Source organism: Stegodyphus dumicola, chromosome 7 (assembly GCF_044657685.1).
Source record: "Stegodyphus dumicola isolate Sdum_Otavi_A_Nest chromosome 7, ASM4465768v1".
In the NCBI taxonomy this organism is placed as follows: Eukaryota; Metazoa; Arthropoda; class Arachnida; order Araneae; family Eresidae; genus Stegodyphus; species Stegodyphus dumicola.
Window position 1 is genome coordinate 12,039,326 of NC_140774.1, and position 21,385 is coordinate 12,060,710.

The following is a 21,385-nucleotide window of genomic DNA, read 5'->3' on the forward strand; positions in this document are numbered from 1 at the left end:
GTTGGAAAATGGTTCCAGGTTGGTGGCCTATGAAAAGTGGCGCAAATGACTGCGGGATGTCATCAGCATATGTCATGAGCATAAGTTGTATGCTGTATGACTAAGGTCTCCCTGCTGCCGTAAGAGATAACACCCGACACAATTAGGCCAGGAGTAATTCCTCTTTGCCTCTGAAAAACAAAGGCTGATTGGAACCGTTGACCCTGGCTCCTCCACACACACGCCCAATGCTCATCTGCTCTAAGAATGAAGCGAGATTCATAGCTGAATACTATTCGATGCCAATTGGCTCGCAGTCGTAATGATCGGCTACGAAGCCACTCCATATGACTGTTTCGATGTTGTGCAGTTAAAAGCAGACGTCTTAAAATTCTTAAAGGCCGCTGTGAACGCAGCCCCGCCTCAGCCATGAGCCGTGAGGTGATAGAAAGTGCGACGATTGATATGGAAGAGGCTGTAGCGTGCTGAATAACGGACAGTGATGCCGTTGGAGCAGTTTGAGCCTGTCGCACAATCATCCCATCTTTCCTCGCATTCGTGCACCTTCACCTTCCGGAGCCTTAATTTAGCCGGTGAGTGCTTTGCAGCAAACATTGCTGCCAGCACCTTCACACAGCCGTGTCCGTATGATGCAGGTGATGGCTTTTTGCTCTGTGTGACGATCCCATTCTACGCAACCCTACTATGCGAGCATGCTAAAAGTCGTCTAGTTGTCTACAAAGCCTTCGACAACGTCGTAATGCATTATTGGCTGTGTCTCCAGAGAACTGCATCGCCGACAACGAGAAAAGATAAATAGTCCTTTGCTTTCCTTTCCCCGGTGTATGCCGCGACTAGCGTGCAAATTTGCAAACTGTTTTCCGGTTATCTTGATATAAGGTGCCTTAATAGCAGTGAAAGTAGAATCTGTCATGTCACAGGCACTCCGAAGTGAGACTAGCAGGTATAAAAGAGAGAGCCAATAGATAAATGGCCAAAGAGAAAACAGTAATCATAAAATTTAACGAGATGTGCTCCGCATGAGATATAGTGCCATCTGTCTTACCTAAGCAGTTAACACAGTCATCGTTCAAAGTAATTGGAAAATTATATTTCTAGTCGAAAACATGAATAAACTGTATGACGAATTATAGTTTATCTTCCTGCGTTTTCAGTTTCTTGAAAATCATAACAAATTTCATGATTTTTCTGACAAATCTGGTAAAACTGATCATCGAAGAGTCAGAAGATAAATCCATCAGACAAGTAGAATCCACCGTCTTAGTAGCGAAGAATGAAGCATGGCTGAAGCACGTTCTTCAGAAAAATGCCTTCCTGCACTTAGGTCAGATTTTAGGCAACTCCGGGGCTGGTTTGTCTTTAGTTTGTCCCTTATGAATTTTAGGATAAAATTTACCCGCTTTAAAAGATGCAACACGACGTACTTTGCAACGGAAACAAGTCTATTTGTCAGAGTCAAAAGTATGACTTTTCCCCACACTGCAGACATCATGGTGCACTTCTGCAAAAAAGCTATCCTTGCCGAAATCTTTGGCAACGGAGGCAGATCATAACATTTCTATTCATTCTAAAACGTCGAATATGAACTTTCAGATTAAAAATAGTTTTCTTTTTATAGATGTTTCTTCCAACGTCGTTTCCACATCAGTGAGGCGGAAAACACGGGAAGTTTGACTTCAGTTCATAGTTTTCTTAATGAATTAGAAAACTTTTATTACTGGGTAACCCTCATCAAAAGGCTCTTTTTTAATGTTCTTAGGGATAGAATCGTCCGTAAGTACTCGGATTACTATCTTAATAGAAGCATCATGTTTAAGTCTGTTTAAACTGCACTTCATTCTTCATGAATATTGCCAAAGCAAGATCTCGCCCTGCAGTAGAATCAAATAAAATTGTAATTTTTTTCCAAGTGAGAACACCAGTAACCAGTTATACTGTGTTCCGGGAACAAAACATCTAACTTCATTCCAGCGTACTTCCGGTCTCAAGCAGGTGATCGGAGGTAATCGTTTTGTTTTTTTAGTATTAGAAACAGGATTAATAGTCATATCTGCGTGATTTTCTTTAGTTGTTGATGGCTGCTTTTTGACAGTCCATGATTTCCTCAGCAGAAGAGTTATCATCGAGTATATCCAATTTATTAGTCGTAACAGTAGCAGGAACGTCCTTTTCGGGAAGGTACTGAGTGTGGACGGAGTTCGACGCGCCTAACCGATCTTTTTGGAGGGTTATCAGCTTGGCAGATTTTTGGGGGGAGTGCCCAGTCTTTATTATTTTCCTCGATAAGGAGTCAGGAGCATCCTTTGAAAGGGGGTGCCGTCTCAACTTGTTTTTTAGAAGGATCGCATTCATTTCTATTTTTCGGCTTCCTGGAGTTATTTTTCCGGATTTCCGAATTTCTGAACAAAAATGAGAAAATTTTAACTGATGTACACAGAATATCTCCAGAATTAAAGGACTAAAACGTTTTAACAAAATCCAGTAAAACTGCCAAACGATATTTGCAAAAATGTTTATATAAAAAAATTTTGCTTTAAACCAGAGAACATTGCTGTTGTGGATTTGAAAGCTAAACAAAGAACTATAATTAAGCTTCGCTGTAACAAGTAATATACAAAACAAATTTTTAAAGTCAATTCATACTTAGGTCAACAAAAAAAAATTATTTTAGTTACTTTTTATTCGCATTATTAACATTTTTCGTTTCTAATTTATGAAGCTGATGGTGGTGTATAATTTCTCATTCTGTCCATCTCTTGTAATGCTTCATTATTGAAATGAACCATTTCAGTAAGTTTCGAGGAATCCAGTTCATGAATTAATATTCCATCTAATGATTTCACACAACTCTAGGTGACATATGCTTGACCTGCTGCTGTTTTTCTTTCTCTAATCGTTGTTTGCGTTATGTTGTCGTTTCTTTTCGCTTTCGTTTCGTATTTTCCAACGTTAGGTATATTTTGGAAGCAGGCAAGATGAAAAATTAGCAACGCCTTCGCCGGGAATCGAACCGCGGACTTCTGGATACCGGCCCAGCGTGCAGAACCACTATACCACGAAGGCACGCTAGGAAGGAGGGAAAAATATCTTATAGGGTTATATTTTAAACATATATTATAACATAGAAATATGGGGAGAATTTTAGCTACATACTGGAACATTGCGTTTGCTTCGTTCAACTCTAAGAAACTACAATTCTTTAATTCCATACACTTTAAAAATCTTTTGAATTCTGTCTTCGGATCGACGACATCGGATACTGTCTGTTTATCATATATACAGCTTTCGACAGAATGTCTGCAGTTGTGTGTTGCCCCAAAAACGAGTCCTAATTAATTTTTTGTAGCGTGCCTTGAAGAAATGCTTTTCAGTTTGGCCATTTTGGCACACCTAATGAAGGACTGAGATTTTTTTCAACTTTCTCTTTCCTGCAGCCACCATTCACCAAAAGCAAAAGAACAATAAAGTTTTCACGTCGCTCATTCTTAGTAGACATATATTACCCCTCTTACTACAGTGAAAGTCACCAGCCAGTTCTAGAAATAAGGGCGACGCGGTTCTTTTGGTAGACAGCCACGTGTTCGTTTTCAAAGTATGTGCACGTAAACAAGCGATGACAGCACAGATTCTACTTACACTAACATGGCATTTTTGTGAGTTTACGTATTATTTTTGTGTAAAATTTCGCATTTAACTTAGTATTCGTTTTAAACAGACTGTTTTAAAGCCACAATTTTTAGGTTTTCTCATGGATAAATGGTTGGAAATTGGTACGATAATTGAAAAAAAAAAAAAACAGACAGTAAAGAAACCAAAGTGACAAGTACAGCGCTTGGATGTCGGCTGCTTTTATACCCGATGATAACCAATTACGCTAAGAGGCTTCTGCCTCTATTGAGTAGTGAATGAAGAGATAAAAGCAAACAAACGTGTTCATTAGTTTGACAACGAATTTATAAAACTCAGTTCTGTATGTACTAAAGATGATGAACCAATTGATTGTTTAAACAATTGTTGTTGGCAATTGATTGTTTAAACTTTGGAGTCGGCATATTATCTCGACGTCCCATGTAGGGTAGCAATTCCAAAAATTGCGAATATCATTGATCTAATACAATAGATTATCGCGAAGAAATAATATTAGATTTTGAAATCCTAAACTGTGAATTTTACTTAAAATCCACACCAATTTAAAGTTGCTCTTACGGGCTTCCGTTGCCTAATGGACAAGGGCTTTCGGAATCAAAGATTGTAGTTTCAGATCCCATCAGAAGTAAGGTTGTAATAAAGTTGGTAATTTAAAAGAAAAGAAAGAAAATATTTTCTGAAAAGTTTATCGATAGCTTCAGGGCAGCACGGAGGCGTATTTAAGTTCGCTGCTGCTGAATATTAAATAACAGTTTTTGCAACATTCTAGTGCATAGGTAATACGAGAAGTTTCAACTCATATTACATATTGCGCGTTTGGGCCTTGCTTTTCTCCTCTTTTGATGCGTTGCAAATACACCAAGTTTTTAATATACCGCCTCTTTTTTTTTTTTTTTTTTTTTTTTTTTCAGACACAAGAAGTTTTGCATTTATTTTCCACTGTAGGCAAGTCTGATTTATTTCTTCTATGCAGCATTATACTAGAAAACGACATTGGTAGACTAGCAAAAGCGACATTGGTATCAGTATAAGTCTGCTTCTTTTATTTAATTTAAAAAACTCCCTGAGTTCTTAATGAGTTCTTCAATTGGTGTCGAAAAACATTTTTTTGAAAAAAATTGAGAAAAACCTATTATTTACATAGGAAGGAAGGCTGCTAATATGCGACCCTTAAATGAATTCAAAATTCAACCTTAAATTGAATACTTCTAGGCATTTTGATAGCTTCGTGTTTGTTTTATGGCCATTTTTGACAGAAATTTTATAAGAAGCAAGCCAAAGGTTTACTCTTAATGGTAACTTTTCATTAGTTTAAAGAATATTTGCATGAGTATTAGCAAATTTACTAATTATGGAATTCAATTTTCAAAACATAAAAAAGTAAACAAAAGAGACTTTATGAAATAAAATTTTAGAAAATGATTGTTCATTAATATAGGAATGAGTAATCGAAGTAATTCCAGTTGTATTTAAGAGTAAAAAGTATATACATAAGGCAGAAAATGTTTTTTAAAATGTTTAAAAATTTCTTTATTTTCCAAGAACTGCTTCCTTTTTTTCAAGTGTGTTATTCGATAACCCTATGAATTCTACCCCCATTATAACAAAATATATTCATTAATTATATTAATAAAACTAATTCTTTAAGGGAAGAACATATAAAAGAAAATTTATACCTTGTATATAAAGTAAGAAGTTAGATAAGTTTTGATCTATCAGAAATTGAATCCATTTTAATTTTAAAATATTATTGTAAGAAAACATATCACACGAAAGTACTTGTTTTCCTCCTAGCTTCCGAAATCCATCTAATATGCGCATATGATAACTTTTAAAATGAAAGTTTCACTTTGGTGGGAACTGAAGTGCGAAAACAGCATTTTTTCCGCGTTTTTGCTTATCACATGGGACACCGATACGACTCGACATAATATATCCAACAGTAATCAGAATCACTTTAAAAGTAAAAACTTTCTTAACGATATTTTAAAAATTGAGGGATCAATGAGTAATGACTAATGAATAATGCTGACTTAACGAGTAAAAAGAACTGCACTCTTCAAATGAAAATTAGCAAACGGAGAAAGCGAGGCCGGATTATAAACCCTGACCAATAGAATGCAGCACAAAATTGACATCATTGCTAGTTGACTGAAGAGCCATGTCTTGACAACTGCGGGAAAGTGAGCTAAAGAGCCGGCTGCAACCGTATCGGTGTCACATGTGATTTGTTTGTTTAACCTAACTGCTGAGGGGCGCTGCGATCACCGAGGCAAGCGGATGCTCGTTCGCAACGCTCTGTAAATAAGTAACAAACATTCATCTCCTCTTTCTGATTTTCAATTGAATTACTTCGAAAGAGTGTTCTTCAACAAAATCCACACCCTTTCCAAAGATTTTCAGCTCCAATGCTGATGAGAGTGACAGAATGGACATTGTGAGGATACACAACGAAAGCCTGGAATTAATATAAGTATCCTTCATCTAAACTTAATCAATTTTCTATTACTAAAGTGCTTTTAAATTAATTGATTTATTCTTTCATCAGTTTTTTAGCATTAAACAATACTTGAAATTGCTCATTGCTTGTGGCTCTCAGACGCAGACGTTAGCAGTTCTCGTCTAGCACCAGCCCCCCTTATCTTGTTTGGAGGTGCTTCGTGAAAGGGAAAATGGGAAATTTGGGCTTCGAAGTGTATATTAGGTTGCGCAAGCGCTACTTCCCTATCCGATGTTTTTTTTTTTTTTTTTTTTTTTTTTTCAGATCGTTTAAATATTTTTTAGCCTTTAAATATTACATCTCATCGATTTCCCCCCCTCGTACTATTCTTCGCAGTGGCGTAGCTAGGGTGGGGCAACTAACTAACTAGTTTTATACCTGCCTCGCCAACTTAACGGCATTACAGGGACTGAAAATCAGTCAAAAAGCCACCTTAAGGATGGTAAGAACTCGCTTGCTGGGCCCAGGGTCACACATCCCCGAGACACCAACACATTTAAAAAGACCCTCTGATGAACGCTCAACGAACATCGAGCCCACGCTAAACACGACCAAGTCAAGACCACCGTCTCGGCCGGGCCGAGACCACGGTGGGGTGGGCGATGACAACTTAGGGTCGATGACCGGCCATTAAATTGGGCTACCTGCCAGTCCTACACGGGATGCCCCTCTCCTTAGGCTTTTACATGGAATACCAAGGACAGCAGGGACCAGACGCTCAATGGCCCAGTTTGCTATTTGGCTACCAATACCCTGGTGGAAGGGACTTACACCTCCCGGCCCATGAAGAGCAAGTATAGACCTACCCCATGGACCATCGGGAACCGCCAAGTTCGTAAATTATATACCCCCGTGGCCGAGACTGCCTAGGTACAGATCCTAGCCAGTAGCTTCGCAGAGTTCTCTACGTCGACCCCCGGGGGGTAGGGTGGGGCAAGGAAGGATATCTGTTCCCGGACGCAGCATCCAGAGGGTGCCAAATTGATGCTACGAAATTTTTAATAAAATGTTTTCCATTCTTGGCACACACAAAGTGTCCACGGCCACACAGAAAGTGTCTTCACTTGTTCCCCCCGCGCTGAAAACTCTAGCTACGTCCCTGGTTCTTTGCTGTCTATTTAATGTCCAAATGTGAGGAATGGGTTATTCTTCATTGCCTTAAATAAATTCTTAGAATTATAAGCAAATATAAATAGAGTGTGCCTCAATGTGTTATACTAGCATTAATTAACAAGTAAAAAATTATATGGTAAACTGATAATAATCAAACTTGTAATATATTATGATAGTTAAATTAATAAATAGTATGTTCAATTTATGTTTTTAATAAATATACTGCGGAATTTATATATATATATATATATATATATATATTCCTTTTTTTTGTGCGGTTGTGATCTTGTTTTGTGTATGGATTTATGATTTTGTCTGCTGCTGTTTTTTTTTTGAAAAATGTATGAAAATGTTGGGAACGCTAATAGCTGAAGTTACTTTAGTTAAAGTAATAATATATACTTTTGTCTGGTATTACGGGTCTTTTGCTGTTGTGTCTCAGGATGGAAGCATACATATTGCCTTGTATTCCATGCGAAATACCTTGATACGAAACCATCCCGACACTGTCCATTTGTTTTTTAAATTCTCCCCCCCACCCATCAAATCTATTCAGGCTTACCAAACATACTTACTGCACACACCTGTAAGACGTTACTTATTGTAAAGGAACACAGCTTCCTCTTCTTTTGACTACACTCATGGACACAATCGTATTCTAGGATATTTTCTACTTCTTTTCCTTTTCTTTCTATAGACTCTTTATTTTATTATTATTTTTTGGGCCATTCATTTTAAATTTTATTGTGTCCCATCTTTTGTTCCTGGCCTTTCGAACTCGTACAAAAATATACGAAGTTTTTTTTACTCTCCTCTGAAATATGAAATTGCCCCCCTTTCTATATACCTTTTCTTCGCACCTAAGCTTTAATTTTCTCGCCCATCGGGGAAGAAAGACTTAGCGGGTGCAAAAAAAAGGCATTTGTCTACTTTGTCTGTCTGTCTAAACTAACTGTTCTAGACGCTCGAACGATAGCGGTGTTGTGATGTTACTCAACTTGTCTTTTCTTAACGTTCTTGTTCGGAAATTGTCTAGTTTTTATTTATATAATTAATTATTTTAACAACGCTCACGAGCATTATTGCTCTTCATTAGTTATAGAAGAAGATAATCTTTTGTTTATGTGCTGTTTCTTTCAAAAATTTAAATGAATCCTTTAAGGATATAGTTTGAATCCTATGGATAAGGTAGGATGTTTTTCCTTTCCCCTTCTTCATTTATATTAGGTTTTACTGCTTATCATTTGTGATTTTAATCCGATTTTTTAACTTTTTGTATGCGTCTAGTTCCTTTTTGCATAACGTCCGCAATGAGGCCATCCGAATGTTTACATTCCGATCTGCGCCCCTTCGTCTTAAATGCGGAGAAGAGCTTTCTTGGTAGAGACAGTAATTCGTTGACCTCAGTATTCGCTGCAAGAAAGGAAAAGGGAGAATTTATCCTGTATGAAGTTGGGAATGCATACGAACTGGAGATTTTCTTTCTTTTACTTACTCATTTATTTCTTGCCTAAAATTTCAGCATTTAGATTTAAAAATTGTAACCCATTTGCAGGAAGGATTGTTTGCTCTGTGAAAATTTGTACCATTTCGAAAGCTTAGTTGTGCATTCGTGATTTGTTGCCAGGCTTTTAATTGCTTTTTTCCTGTATAATTGTTGAAGTCTTACGTGGACGTGTTTAAGATGATTTTTCTGGATCACGTCATGAAAATTTTATTTCCTTATTGTTACTCCTAAGAATCGTTACAGCTTTAAAGATTCCGTTTTTCAGGATTATGTGATTATTTCGTAACGCTTCCTTACTTACTCTAAATATTTAATACTTTTATCTGAAGCTTCACCGTGTGTTCTAGCTTATTGTTATTTAATTTGAATGAATATGAGTATGGATATCTCCACTTCTTTTGGCTGCTATTGTCTCAGACTGTGTATGCGTATGCACATTTGTCTGCTGCTGTGTTTTAAAAATAAATGAAAATCTACTTTTCTCTGATGTTGTATTCCTTTAATGCTGTTGGGTCTTCTGATAGAAGCAAGCCTTTTGCCTTGCATTCCACCTTTGGACCCCCCTTTTTAATTTTTTAAAACATTTTATTACTATTACTTTACTTTTTTGTCTTAGCTAAACGTTACCTTCCTAACCAGATTTTAAATTGTTATCAAGCTGGACCCCCACTTTCTTTTTCTTTTGGATTTGCCTGCGCTTTTAACTAGCTCAAGAATTTTCAAAGGGCCACAGTTCTGCATAAAGGATTTTTAGCCTCGTGTTTTCCTCTAAAGAGTGTTCAATTTCTGTAACTAATCATCCTCCGCATCCCCCCTTTTTTTTTTGAATTTTAAATTTAAATAAGGCTAGTGTTTTCAACACCTAATCTACACATTATATAGTTAAAACAGCACGTTAGGGTCTTCATGATTCATGACTGGATAGGTAACATGACTTCTGCAGTATTTGAAACATCGTTCATTGCACGTTAGGACACATTCATGATAAAGTTTCTTCACGCTTCTCTTTCATTTTCGCTAACTTACTTGGGCAATAATTATTATTATTATTTAGCTTTAGTTTGGACCTTTTTTAAAACCACTTTTATATCTGGCTTTAACAATCAAACACTACGAGATTATTTTTCTCTCAAACAAAGTTGCTCTCTATTTGCCTTTCCTTAGCACCTAAACTTGATTTTTCACCCTGCGGGCAGAAAGACTTAGCCGGTGCAAAGCAAGACATTTGTCTTCTCTGTATTTCTAAGTTGTTTTGCTTTGTTTTAGGATGGGAACACCGTATAGAATACCGGATTATTCTGTTGGAATTCTCGTTGTAAGTGATACTGTTTATCGGGGTGAGAAAACTGATTTAAGCGGAGTGAATCTTGAGCAATTATTGAAAAGCCAACAGCTATTTCACGTAGCGTCAGTGTTACAGCACTGTGTACCGGATAGCATACCCGAAATTCAGAGTGTACTGAAACAATGGTCTGATGAAAAACATATTGATTTAATTTTTACTGTTGGCGGTACCGGTTTTTCGCCAAGAGATGTAACTCCTGAAGCTACAAAGGGAGTTATTGAACGAGAAGCTCCACATCTCTCATCCCACATGATACTAGGGTGTTGCCAGAAATCCAAATTTGCAGTTCTCTCGAGGAGTGTATCGGGAATGCGAGGTCAGACTTTAATAGTAAACCTTCCCGGTAGTATCAAGGCTTCACGAGAATGTTTGGAAATGATAGCGAGTATCTTACCTCATGCAGTTGATCAGTTAAAGAGTGAAAATGAAAAGGTCGCTGCTGATCATAAAATAATACAAGGTTCTTTCGCTGGCAGTAAATAAACTAAAGTAGTTAACAAAAAGTGTTCTGTTTGCTGCAATTAATCCCTATTAAAATAATATGTTTGTTATACTTTGAATCATGTTTTCACTAACAGATACCCAGAATTTAAATCTTTCAAAAATTTAAATGATGTGTTCTGTTTTTAAAATATTAACAGATGTAAATTATTATTTAACTCTTTTTATATAGTATTGCAAAACTGATAATGGCTCAGTGTTTATGTAAGAAAAGATGTCATTGTAAAATTAATACAAATGATATGCTTAATATTAAATTTCAGTAAAATCTTTAACAGGATCAAAACTTCTAACTTGTATTTTATAAATTTCTTATTTAGATTTCATAACTGTTATAATGGATATTTTAAAAGTTATGGATTATGATAAGAGTGGTAAAATATTTTTTTCCATTTCCATTTTTTTAATAGCATATAATTCACAAAACTGTCTAATCATTTTAATGCACATTTGTTAGTACTATACATAGCTAACTACAAGCAGCAAAAATATTGATAACTATTTCAATTCATTATTAAATTTTGCAATAACATTTCAGAGCATTTTATAAAATTGCTTTTAAGATTGTGTTTCATAATTCAAAGAAGTTATGCATTTTATTCTTGCTTAATGGATTATAAATATTAACATTTGGTGATTATTAGGTTAATACGAATGTAAAATGCTGTGACTTTACCAGCGTATTTCAGTAGTAATTCTCACATGTGAGGTTATGTGACATAAGGCTGTTATGAGACAACATTAATATTAGTCCTTCACATGCCTGTGAAAATGAAATAGTTTATTGTGTTCATTATGTTGAATATAATTGCTGTACCAGAAGTATGACCAATTGTTATGCATAGTTTATTTTGTTAGTTTACATGATTTAGGATTGACATTTTGTGATCTGATACTTCCAACTCTTACTTTTGAAAATATTTATTTATGATAAGCACATTCTATATTAACAATGAAATAATATTCTTTTTTTAGCTTTTACCATAAAATGAATCTTTTGTTTTCTTTGAGAGTAACAGTAAGTTATTTTTTATTATTTTGATGTTTTTCGTTAATAAATGTTAAAGATAGCGTATCTTTAGCTGTATAAAATTTGTTAAAAAATCATGTTTATATAATCATGTAAAAAATTATCACTCTTCTATATGTATGCTCGCATTGTGTGACCAGTAGCTCATCCTTCTAGCAGTCTGAAAATCCTTGGTTTGAATCCCAGTGAGACAGTTTATTTTCCATGTGTCTTGCTCCGATATTTATGTATTAATGCATAGCAAAATTTTTATAGATGAAAAGAATGATGCTGTAAATCATCATTCAATTCATTTTTAAAAATTAACATATTACTTAAATTATTACTATGCATATATTTTGCATTCTAATTAAGTATTATTGCAAAAATGAAACAATAAATCTACTTTCAAGCTGATTGTTATTTTTTTTTATTCTGGTGGAGATTTTGTGGGGATATCCATAAAACTGATTGGAAATAATTATTCTCTTTAGCAAGTTTGCTGCAAAATAATGTATTCCTGCAGAAATGTTACAGCAATTTCTTCCATTACTGACAAATTCCATGAGCACAGATTTTAAAATTGATATTAACCCAAAAAATATCATTGTTTATATTTATAAAAGGCTGAAAATTTACGGTAGGGTGTTTCTTGATATTTTTGGTGATTTTTTTATGATACCAAGAATGGCATCCAACGACTGCCGAAGACCCCGCTTATAAAATTTGCACGTAATGTGACTCTGTACTTTCCCTCAATGGTATTGGTATAAGCTGTAGTTTCGAGCACCTTCCTAGCTACAAATGCACTCCTAGTCATCCAATTGATCCTTAAGCTCGACCAGAAACATATATTGTGTACAAACTTGATATTCATAGCAAAAACTAAACCTTTATTCATACATTAATAAATTATAACTTTCTTACCCTTAGATATACTTTGTGTAAGTGGCAGGAGAATAATTAATTAGAACCAGCCAGCAAATGAAAACTAAAGTTCTACTAACAGCAAATAAAATTCTAATAATGGGGAGAAAGAATTGAAAGAATTACAACAAGACTAGTATTCATGTCGGTATTTGGCACCAAATCAAAGGGCACCCTTTTCTACATTAGAACCAAATTGTTTTCAGTATGTTTGCCTGAAGAACTGTTATGCATATGGTTGCGAGAGTTCGGCACTTTTTGAAAATTGCCAAATTCTGCTAAATGAGTTGCAGTAATGCATAAGTACCCTGCTCTAAGACCATAATAACTCTGCAATGGCAACCAAACAAAATGTGATAGACAATAATTTGTCATCAATTTCATTTGACCTGCTAGCTCTTGCTCCTTTCTTCCCAGTCATCTTTTATGTGGATGAAAATGAGTATCACATTTCCCTGTGTGTGATCTGGTGATAAAACTAACAACACATCCTGTTGGCAGGGTGGAGATCCGTAGTTTGAACTGTACAGAAGTCATAATTTAAATTTTTACATTTCTTTCTCCAAAATCCTTATAGCTCTACAACCATATTTGAACTTACTGTCTAGACCTAGAAGTTTCTTGATAATGCCTGTGTCTTTTATGTAAAAACCCTGAATTTTCTGTGTTAGAGATATCCTTAAAAATTATTAATCAATAATGCTTAAACATGACTAATAACAGTAATTTATTTACATAATATTGAATCCTGAATATTTTGAAACTGCATGAACTGAAATTTTGAAGCTCTGAAAGTGTTTTTATTTTCATCTGTTTGTTACTTCCATATAACTCTAAACATTTGCTTTGCTTGAACATTAGAAACTTGATTTTATTTATGTTTGGTGGTACATGTTTTATCTATTTAAATTCGTGTAGAGCTTCAATAAATGTATATCATGAGTATAGAATATCAGCTATATTGTTTATTTTTTATTATTATTCAGGTGTGTTAAAATATTTATGTGTTTACATAATATCCCACTGACTCTGGAACTGTTGTCAAACAGCACAATTTAGCACCAGTTATGGATAAGCATGATGTAAAAGCACACTCATAACATCTGTCCTTATGTTTGATGTAACCCGATTGATTCTTGATGAGCCATTTTTTGGTTTTATAGACAAGGATGTAAATTAAGTGTTTCTGCTATATTTTTCCCTTGTATTTTGAAAGCAAATGATTAAAATCTGGGTTTGGTTTATTTAATTATAGAAAGCCTCATATCTGCCTACGGGCATCGATGCCTTCATAGAGGACTTTCTAAGGGAAACAAGCTCATTTACACATTGCACTTGGAGAAAACCACAATAATGCCCATGAAGCCAGCCCATTCACTGGATTCAAACTAGTGTTCAGCAACTTTACCACTCAGCTGCTGTGGGCATTCAGACCTGCCTGTTTATAAAACAGCATTTTTAAAGTTATTGGATCTTACCTAAAAAAAAAAAGGATGAACATGATATGGTTAGCTGAATATGTTCGATAAGACAGTAATAGTTTGGAGCAATTACCTGCAGGAAATATGTACTCATAGTGTTCTAGACAGAACTTCCCGTAAAACTAAAGGTCTTGACAAAATAATTTAAATCGATGAAAGCCTTTTTACGAAGCAGATGAAATAGTGACTTTGTATTAAATAAAGAGGTAATACTTCATTCAGAATTCCATAGGAACAATTGGGGCAACTTTGGCAGGATCTCTGCCAGCTTAGGCTTGATGGTAGCTAACTTTCAACGGTCAGCAAGACAATACATAAGTTAACAATATTTACATACATCAGTAATTTTCAAACTTTATGAACTCAGGGACCCACAAAACTGCATTTTTAATAATGGAACTGCTACCATTTTCAGAAAAATAAGTCTTAAAGTACTGAAACTGTATCCTTCCTACATGTAGAGGAAGGAAATGGAAATTTTTATTTCTTTATAATTTTACTCATAGAAATATATCCACTTCATATTAATTTAAATACCAATAATAGTAAACATTTTTAAGAATATATATTAAATTAACTAGTTTAAATGTTTAGTTTTATGATCTATATGGTACTTGAAAATTTTTGAAATTCTGATTTAGATTTGTTGACCCTGGGGTTACTTGTTGAACACCTAGTGGTTCAATAAGTAACATGAATTCCATGGATATTCTTTAAAGACCATTGGTATAAATGAAATAAGATTATACCTGTGAGAAAAAAATGTTCAGTTGTCAATTAAAAAAAAAAAAAAAAAAAAAACTTAATTAAATGTAACAGTCTTTGAATTTCAAATTCTTATCAGGCACAATGTTAGAAACCTGAATTCTTATATTGGATGTAACACTGAGTCAGTTTTTATGTTTGGATTTAGTTGCAGCATAATGTTAAAACCTTGCCTTGCACAAATACTTTGTCTTAATAGGAAGTAAAGTCTAAATAGCTTAATTTGGTGTTGATAATTTTGGATATTCTTCTGACGAATTTTTCTAAAATTCTTTTAACGTTAGTTCTTTAATTTTATATACATATACCAAAATTAGTTTTCTAATCAATTAATTTTCTGATGTCCAGCTGCATGCATATCTGTGAGCTTATCTGTTGTCATGAAAGGATTTCAAATCCAAGAAATGTTTTCCTGTTACTGTAAGAAATAATGAACAAGGGTTAATTGCAAGTTATGCAAATGTTTTAATATTTCATTATAAACTTTATTGTCAATTTTTAAACTTTCTCCATTTAAAAAAACATCTAAGAAAACAATCAAATTTATTTCCTTCTAGTAAAAAATTCCAGAATATCAGCATTCATTTTAAACATGCAATTTGTCCCATTACATTTAAAATGAAAATGCTGGTTCCTTATTCAAGCAACAAAAATCAGCGTTATATTTGCAAATTTTCCAGGACTAGTTTCGATGGTTTGACTACCGAACCTCCTGCCTCAGATGCCAAAGTGCAAATGAACGAGATAAGATAAGAATGGTTGGTCAGGAGTTAAGCTATTTTCGCCATCTGTTGATGAAACATGAAAACTAAAATAGAATTTCCTTAAAGGCTGAAAGTAAAGATGAGTTGGGATTAGAGTCGTTAACCAGAACATAAAGATTTTTTTGAATGTGAAACGCCTCTAGAAAATCTAATTCACCAATGGAACATGTTTTGCATTCGTTTCATCTAGGTGCTCGATTTTGAGATTCTGGTGTATTCCGTGATTGCAAATTGAATCCTGATACTCTCTCTGGTCTTATTTAGTTTTCCCCCCTTCCGCCGAGAAATTTCCAATACCTTCAATTTCTTGAAATTGCTGGAAAGCATACATAGTTTATTGTTACAGTTTACACAGGGATCGGACAAAAATGCCGCCGAGTTTGGCGACTTTCGGCAGTTTCTCACCAATTTTTATAGATAGCCAATTACCATAATGTTAAGTGGATTTATCCCTGTAACCTTGTTTATCCAACAATGCTTCACGCTCTTGAGGCCTTTCATATTATATTACACTACACAAGAAATTCTGTAATTTACGTTTAATTTCACTAAAATTATTTACACATCTACAAAATTCGTAACAATAGTATCTAATATTAACAAGAATGGTTAAATCTGTTTTAATTTCTGGGGACCCATTGTTGAAATTCATTTAATTATGTGTGTAATACATACTCCCTCTAATGACTTGGTAAGTAGACAGCTTACCAATTTTTTTTTTTTTTTTAATTCCATAAACCCATTCTGTTTTTTCTAACAGTTCGTCATCTCCCAAACATGTTGATACTGCAAGTTTTAATTTAATGTTTAAAAAGTTAAGTTATAAACCATAGACTACATCAAAATGCTTTACTCATCATACTTAATTTTCAGTTGTTAGCAAAGACAAATATAAACACGGTAGTTATCGGAAAATAATCCCCCTCCCCCCAAAAAAGGCAAGCTCAGCTTAGCAATTATTTAAAGAATTGTTGAGAAACCAAAGAGATGAACTGCCAATGAGGAAGGATTGTGGAGTCCGTGTGGTTTAAAACCACGCACCTCAGCATCAGAAGAATAAAGATGAGTAGGGTTGAGGGAAACCAGAGAAGAAGGGTAAGGAAGAGAGAACGGAAAGCCAACATAGCTGGGATGAGCATGGGAAATCAGAGAAGTCCTCGTAATGACTGAAGAAGGTTTTAAAGAAACATAGTCGTTAAGAGGAAAAGAATATGAAGATTCATTGGCAATGGGAAAAAATAAAGAGAGGAAGGAGATAGATTGAGCCTGGGCAGGCCCAGGGTCAGGAGCAACGTAGCATGAGACAAAACAGAAAACTTACAGAAGCAGGTGACGAGAATTATTCCAAGTCCTCAGCAAAGTTGATCAGAATCTGAGTAGCTTTAACTCCTTCAATGAATTTTTCGGCTGTAGATTTAACATTCTTAATATTTTGGATAGAGTTCATTTTTCCTAGGAAGTTTTGAATATTCACATCTTTCAACCAATCAGTAGCCTCGGCAAGGTTGGGACGTGGCTTCTCTGCCCCTTGAGATGAATTGTGTCAACTGATTCAGTGAATCATAAATTAATTTGTAATAAGGAGAATTATTGCTTTGCTAGTGAAATAATTTGAAAATGTGTGTACTATATCCATGTGTGAAGCATTTTCACAAGAGTATTCAGAATTATTTGAAATTATATCTGATTTTTTACTGCCCAATATTTTTCAGTGTTTTAGAAATGGAGTTGCAACCACACCTGGATAATTCACACCCACTGCTTGTAAAACAGTCATATTAAATAGCATCTCTTGTACAAAAATAATCTTTTTCATTATTCTGCTTATTCATAACCACTGAGCTTCACTTACCGGCTCACTGTCTATCACAGACTCTATCTGCTCTTCTCTGTCCATTTTAATTTTTTTTCCCGAGTTTGTTGTTAACCATCTCCTTTAGGAGGTGTTACCCCCCCCAGCCCACTCATATAAAAGTTATAAGCAAAAAAGAGCATTCGATCCGACAACTAGTTTAGTGGTTTCCAGAATACCATTCCTAACAGCACTGCGTTTTATATACTGTTGGACAGATGAAATAACTTTAAGTGGTGCTACAAACAGCTCAGTATGTGTCAAAATACCATGACTGACTGGAACGTTTTTATGAGAGAGGTTTGTTCGCTAGATTTACTTTCGATAACCTAAAAGACGAATAGATGGGCCTTGAAAAATATTTGAAATCGACGAGAGTTCGTTTGTGCGGCGAAAAAACTACGTTGGCAGTGTACATGCACTGTAATGGATATTCGGGAGATTATGCCGTGAAAGAAGTGAATGCTTTCTTTTTCAGGTTCCAGATCAAGGAGCAAGCACACGGATATCAACAATTGCAAACTACGTAGTGGAAGGATTAACAATATATTCAGATTGTTGGTCGATCTTGTAAAACAGAAGAATTTGAAAAGGCTGGTTTCAGCCATTTCAACTAAATCACAAATTTAGTTTTGTTGATCCAACAATGGGTGCTCACACCCAAAATGTGGAAAGATTTTGGAGTTCTGTTAAATGGCGAAACAAAAACAAAGGGGTACGGTTTGACATCACCTAAAGTCGTATCTTTCGGAATTTATGGGGCAGAAATCCTATGGAAAAGTTATAAGCCTTCTAATGCCATATTAAAAGCAATCGCGAGGATATGGCAGCCACAAACTATATGCGAGTATTTTAAACTTGGCGATAATCTTGGCTCTGTTTTGATAAGGGGGGGCCGTGGAATTCAAATAGTACCCTTCTCTCACAAGGATAAGTAGTATATAGACCTCACAGCGAAAAGTAGGATACATATCTGCAGCGATTTCGAGATTTATTAATTGAGATTAAAATAATTTTCGAAGAGCAAGATCCATAGTTTTTATATTTAAGTGATGAAACTTGGCTCAGTTTTTTGGCGTATCCTACGGAGTTTGATATCACAATTAAAAAATTTTAAGTTTAGAATTGCAAGTACAAAACAAGATAATTGAAGCAATGAGTAACATTAATGCATCCAAAATAAAATTTATTACATTAATAGAAGATCTTCAACAAAAAAATTAGAGTCAGTTCTCAAATACAGTATACTCTCCATTATCTGGGCTAATGCTGGAGAAGCAAGACAAAATATAGCGGACGTGCGCGATAGAAGTAGGACAAAATTTCGTTGCCAATCTCACAATACATAGCCAATAATGTAAAGCGGGCGTTATTAAGCTAGGCTAAAATTATACTTTACTGATTCCAAGGAATTTCAGTTAATATAGCAGATTGCCATGTTCCTTAACTTTCTGATTTGATCCAGCTTATTATTTTTTCAGGCTGTTATTATTACAGCAATTTTATGAAAATTAAAGTTTAAATTTTCGATTATATTATATCGAAAAGAGTTTCTAATTTAGGAGTGGCAAAAAGATTTACAAAGCGAAAACCTGTTTCGATGTCCATTAAACGAAAAGTGGAATTGCTACAAAAAAAAAAAAATGAATAACGGTATATCCGTTTCAAAATTATGCGAGGAGTAGACATTGGAAAGTCAACTGCATATGACATAAGGAAACAGAAAAAGGAATTTGTTGAATTTCTGGTGATTCCGACACCCCACTCACAATGAATAACAGGAAAATTATTGGTTATGCTAAAAAGGACGATCATGACAAAATAATGATTGAACAGGTCAGAACAGCGTCGCAGCGAGGGCATGCCATTGATGGATTCAATGCTATAAGCTCAAGCCAAAATATTTCATGAAGAAATGAACTTGAAAACTGGGTGCACATATTCGATAGGTCGGTTAACCAAATTTCAAAATTCCCATGTTAAAAAGCTTCAGCGTTGAAGCTTCTGAACCATTTGCAAATTAATTCATTGAACTCATTAATAGCGTAAAGTTATCGCCAGAACAAATTTACAACGCTGATGAAAATGGTCCTTTCTCGCAGTATGTACCGCAAAATACCTTGGCAACCTCTACAGAAAAGGCTCCAACTGATGTCAAAGATTTCAGAGACATGCGCAAATGCAGCAGGAACGCACAATTGTAAACTTTTCGTAATCGGAAAAAATACACGAGCTCCAGCATCTAAAAGAACAAAGAATTTCACTGTTATACATCGCGAAAATAAAAGAGCATGGATGACACAAGTGTTAATGAATGATTAGTTTAAAATCATTTCATATTCAAGGCTCGGCAACATTTGAATTCGTTTTATTTACCTGATAATGCAAAAATTATCTTGATTGTAGACAACTGTTCGGCTCATACTTCAGTTAAGGTTTTAGTGAAAGATAATGTATCCGTATTGTTCTTTTTTCCAAACTGTACGTCCATCATTCAGCCTATGGATATCGTAATAGTGCGTGCGCTGAAATGCAAATATAAAGTAGCATTTTAAAAATCCATGTTAAATATCTTAAATAATAACAAGACTTTTCAAGAATTTTTGTAATATTTTAGCATAAAATCTGCTGCTTGGAGGATGTGTCTCTAGATACTGTATAGAATGCTTGGCATAATTTATGTCCAGCTACCATATTTCATGGTGAAGATGATAGCCGAGAATCTGAAGGTTTTCGGATATCGCAAACCAAAGTTGAAATTTTCCAATTAATGGATTTTGTAAAGAAATGTGAAGAAGCGGTAATAAATTAAGATGATATAATAGAAGTTTTTCATTGCGATGACAATACCCCAATTATCAATCAATTAACGGACGGCGAAATTTGTAGTATAGTTGAAAGTAAGTGAGAATTTATTGAAAATGAAAACATTTCGATTGATAAGTTACCCGGAATTCTCGACACAGCAATTACAGGACTTGAACAAAATGGAACTTTGTAGCTGAAGAAGAAATTATGTCTGTCTATAGAAATAAAGAGAAAGTATTAGTACAAAAATCGAAGTAACATTAAACAACTTACAATGAAAGAATTGTTTAATAAAGTAAACAAATAAATATTAAGCCTTTTTTTTTTGTAAATTTTCGCACCCTTTAGATCATAAATGCTTCAATATTTCATGAATCACGATTTCATAATTTTAATTTCTAAATGCCATCTGACTTTATTTAAACTGATGATCGAATATCCGGAATCGCCGAAGTCCCGATCTCAGACTTTGTACTGTATTTGTCTTTTTCTTTCATAAAGGATTTAAATATAAAAGGTATTGCCGCAAAACTTTTTGAAACATTTAATAAGGGAAAAATGTGTAAAAAAATTAAATTATAACTATACAAACTGATCTAACCTTGCAAGGAACTTGAGGAGAATTTTTGGAAATACATCAAATGTGACAACACTCTTTTAGTCTTTTTTCTGGCCATTACTCTACCACCTTCTGTTGCATTTTTATCATAACATAATTTACAATATTTTCGTACTTCAGAGGCTTTTCCCGGTTTTCTTCCGAGTTTATATTGTCGTTTTCTGGATATTCTTGTATTTTTTTTCTTGACGGAATGTCTTCTTTTTCACAACGTGTTGCTATCTTCTACCGCGATACGAATCACTGGCCCTACAATACCAGCGCTTTTACGCGAAGCGCGTGGCCTGAACGGGATTGCCTAAAACATACGCGTGGCGCTCAACGTGTTAAAGATATGGAGTGGTAAAAAATTAAAATTTTTCGAAACACCACTGTATGATGTTGGTCAACTTTTTTAACTCTTTCGCATCGAGAGAGGACAAAATCTCAATTTCCCAAACATCGAAAACGCCCGTATCTAAGAATTTCTCCTGGAATGCTTTTCCTTTCCCCATGACAAGTTGAATACTACAGCGCTAACAATAGCCTTACTTAAGTAAAGCGAGA

General features: G+C 34.8%; 1 pseudogene; it reads left to right on the forward strand.

The window, feature by feature from the left end:
* Nucleotides 1-10,035: 10,035 nt before the first annotated feature.
* On the forward strand, nt 10,036-10,596 carry LOC118195218 (gephyrin pseudogene; annotated as a pseudogene).
* The last annotated feature ends 10,789 nt before the right edge of the window (nt 10,597-21,385 follow it).